The sequence below is a fragment of the Aedes aegypti genome, chromosome 2 (genome assembly GCF_002204515.2).
Source record: "Aedes aegypti strain LVP_AGWG chromosome 2, AaegL5.0 Primary Assembly, whole genome shotgun sequence".
NCBI lineage: Eukaryota > Metazoa > Arthropoda > Insecta > Diptera > Culicidae > Aedes > Aedes aegypti.
This window is the reverse complement of record NC_035108.1, coordinates 114,372,878-114,377,503: the sequence shown is the minus strand read 5'-3', so window position 1 is coordinate 114,377,503 and position 4,626 is coordinate 114,372,878.

Here is a 4,626-nt window from a genome sequence, read left to right as displayed (position 1 = left end):
TCGAAACAGACGATCATGCAGCCGAAGTACTTGGCATCCTCCATGCCTCTTCAGAATAGAAATATCCACCCCAGAATCTGGCAGTAGAGACGCAGAAGATCGACGAGAGCAGTGTCCTGTGTAATCTGCTGGTGAAGGAAGTAGCTGCAGAAATGTAATATTAGAGTTCTCCGGTAGAAGACCAGCCAGAGCCACTTCCGCTGCCGACTCAATAGCAATCGGACCATCAGAACCGGAATCGCTCATTGTTCCGAGTAAGGATGCTATCCGATCCGAACGATGGTTTGAAAAATTGTTACAATTGCTCAATACAACCTACTATGATCAGAATTTTTCAAACATGGCTACGGACGGCCATGTGCAGATCAATGAAAAATAGTTTAAAAATTATTCCTCAACTAACCTTTCATGAAATTGCAAAAAATGTTGTACGCAACTCGGTGCAGAACTCTATTTTTACAGCACTCGTCGTAATTATCCGTACAACTCGTGCTGTAAAAATCTTCATTCTGCACCTTGTTGCGTAAACTACTATTGTGAATGAGCATGATTATAATCTTCCTGGTGGGTATGATTCTTGATCAAGCGATCGAAAAAATGAGCATTGTTCGATACTGTAGAGTAAAGTGGGGCAAAAGTTCGAGTGGGGCAAGAGTTTCTTTTTAAGATTTCTAGCTCAAATCAAATCTAAACTTAGAAATGTCATGATGGTTCGAATGCTATTCAAGTAAGAGACTTTCACTCCAAATATCATAAAAATCGATTGAGATTTGGAAAAGTTATGGCTATTTGTTGTTTTTCGACGTAAATATTGTAATATTTGGTCAAACTTTCGATGCATGGAACCAAATGAAGATAAAATATTTTTCAATATTTTATGTAAGGGCGTTTCTAGGCCTATCATAAGGATGCTTTGACGTGTATTAGTTTTTCCATAAATAGTTGGAATCAATTTTTGGCCCATAGCGGGGCAAAAGTTCGAATCTGCGGGGCAAAAGTTCGACCCATGTATAAACCCACGGAAAATTTTTCAAATTTTCTGAAATCTACATATCATTTTCAAATTTAGCGAAATTTGCCTGATCGTGCGAAAAATGTCACAAAAATTTTACATTTTCACTTAGTTTTGCGAAAAACTGCTATTTTTTGGGTGTATTACAATTAACCCTGTTTTGAGCATTTTTTGATGAAAATTTAGTGTGTATTTTTCGGCAAACATAAGTTAACGGCTGGTATAAAGTATGCCTGGCATAAAAGTATACATATTTTGTGTTTTCGCCAGCGAACATTTGCCCCACACTTGAGTCGAACTTTTGCCTCACCGGTGGGGCAAAAGTTCGTTTAAGACAATCGATTTTGAAACTGTTATAACTAAAATAGGTAAATATTTTGACACAAGTTTGTTCAGCAAAGTTATAGCCAATATGTTGAAGGTTCACTGTATGGTATTTGTTTTGTTTCATCTGCTATAATTTTCCTGGAAACTTTGATTATACCACTAAGGTCGAACTTTTGCCCCCCTTACTCTATGTTTTACTTGGTAGAAGATAATCATATAAGCGTTATTCAAACTTAGATAGCTAAACCCTTATAATTATAGTTCTGAAAGCTTGTTATCATTAGAGTTCTTGAATAACTATTATCAGTGATTGGACTAAAAAAATTACAGAACAAAGCAATATGCTTATAAACTTTTGGAGCTTAACTTCAGTTAGATATTGGATAACCTTAGAATTTCGTTGTTCTCAAAACATGATGGAATAAAATTAATAACTTTAAACTTTAAACACAAAGCTTGATGAAAAAGTAACCATGAAATCCGGAATGGGTCTCTGAGCTAAGTAAGTAAGGTGTATCCTAGTTGAAATGCAATACCTTGGGGAAACATAAAAGCACAATAACACAGCGTAACAAAAATGACAAAAGTGTCTTAAGGATCAAACTATGTGTCTCTAGTAGATTTGGGTTTGCTGAATCTGATGCCGTTCTCAGAAATGTTCCAGCACGTCACAATTTTTAGATACAGGTCGTCAAAGTTGTATAAAACACTGGATTCATTGATGTTTACATAATATTTAAAGTATTATTAATCGAACATTTTTGCAATCTTATGCACTTAGCATGCAAAATAGGATATAATCTTTCATTTCAGATACAATTTGATTGAAATTACACCCTAAAACTTAGATTAAATCGATTTTTTCAACATGCTTGCAGTCTTCATACAAAATTATTCGTTTCTTTAATATGGCAGAATACAATACTTTTCTAAACCATAAAAAAATAACTTTTGAGCATCGAAAGTATTATAAACTTTGTTGATAAGAATTGTTATACATTAGAAGTTTGAATTCTGTGGCAAGTTAAGCAAATAAATTGCTATACAAGCAGGCAATCTTGCATGCAAGTTGGCTGAAAAAGTTAAATTTAGCATTTTCACAAACCAATAGTTCAAAAACTAGACGTGCTAAGATATTTTTGAAAACGGCAATGGATTCAGCAACCCATAATTGAGTTCATAGCTGTATTTTGGTGCTTGAGACAAAAACGTGTTCCGCAGTATAATCAATAATGTCTCTTTTTTAATGTCATTCTTCTTCTTCTTTCTGGCGTTACGTCCCCACTGGGACAAAGTCTGCTTCTCAGCTTTGTGTTCTTATGAGCACTTCAACAGTTATTAACTGAGAGCTTACTATGCAAGTGACCATTTTTGCATGTGTATATCGTGTGGCAGGTACGAAGATACTCTATGCCCTGGGAAGTCGAGAAAATTTCCAACCCGAAAAAATCCTCGACCGGTGGGATTCGAACCCACGACCCTCAGCTTGGTTTTGATGAATAGCTGCGTGTTTACCGCTACGGCTATCTGGGCCCATGTCATGTCATGCCTTATTTTATAGCCAGACATTTATTCAGTCTAGTGTGATTCAGGGCTGATTTGGTAGCTAATTAAAAAAACAAATATTAAAAATAACATTATTTCTTGTACAATATGAAGAGGAATTTTTAATAATTTTATTCCTCGACTGAAAAAACACAACAATGCGAGAAGCTAATGCAAAAGAACTGCCAAATTATCTCACTCATTAGCTTCCATTATTCCATTCGCCGAGGAATCCCATAAAATTTGTTTATTCCTTCAAATGCAGCAGCTCACCCGTGGCAGTATACACCCTTTAATCCCAGGAAAAGCATATTCAACCAATTCCGCGGGATAATGACTTTTCTCTGCCACCTCGCGCCACAGCAAATGTTTTCAAATGAGTAAACCCGCAATAAAAGTGCTCTTTATGGATTAATTGAATACTAATTACTTGTAATCACACGACAGGATGCCCTTTGCTCCCCGCTCGCGTCGCAGAGTCCGCGTAAAATGTGCCCCCATTTGGGACGTACAGCGAGAAACGTCATTTAGCTACCCCGATCATTATGGTATAACAAAACCATAACAGCTTGAGATATTTATTTCAAAGCGGTTCTGGTTTGAATACCTTTAAACAACTTTATAACGATATGTCATAAAATGCACTTATTTTAACTGTGAAATAATAACGAAATTTGTGGTAAACTAGATAAAAAATATCTAAGGATTTTTTATTTAACATTCTCACAATTTTGATATAAAACAACAAAAAATTCATACCTTTCTTAATTATAATCTTGATATGAAGTTTCCACACCTCTCAAATGCAATATATCAAAATATATAAATCATTGATGTAAATTAAAGTCGGTGATATATTTGTGCTATACATTTCTGATCGAGCAGGGCTTAGAATCGGAATTTTACCCGAATCCGGTCGACCCCCGCCCCTCTACCAGGCACCTGATGGTTGTTCATTTCAAATGTGGAACGCGCGGTTAATGTTGTTGACTTTGTGTGAATGTGAACGGCACCCGGCATCCCTCCCTCAGCCTTACGCGTTCCATTCAGGTGTAAGATTACTGTACTTTTAGACCATTAACATAATTAATTGGATTAACGCGCGCTCTCTTTCTCACTAATATTGAGCTGCTGCCGCACTATAATGACTAACCTAACCCACGGTGCTCCCACATTCCAGCTGCATACCAAATTCAAGAATTCAATATTTTTTTGTTGCTGACTTTAAAGAAATTGCCTGGTAAGTTTAGGTTTAATAAATGATTTTTTTTATAACAACAGTCTTATGAGCACCGTGCTAACCAAATTGCTGAATCCCTCTCGTTTCCTCTAAATAGTAAAGTACCTCCAACAACGGGCCAAAGTGCTGCAACACCAAGTCATTTTCAACGCTTCAAATATTTAGCCGGTAGACGATGGTGACGACGACGAGGACGGAGGAACAGCTCTGAAAGGAAAAGCTGCGACTCATTGTCGTCTGGCTGTCGTCGGTCGCCTGGAAAATCAAGAAGGAATAATTAGAATTTTAATCCTTGACTGTGTGTATTAAAAAGAATGGTTATGAGTGAGTGAGGGGTGGTGAGAGAGAAGTGACACGACGAACAGATGGGGAACTTTCTGTGTGCGAAGTGGCTTCTTGTTGGTGGGATACGATTTAAATCACTCCTCTCCCAGAGCCAGTCATTGAAGGGCCATTGTCTTGCTTTTGCAGTTCATTTTCGTGTTCATTAGCAGCAGTGGCT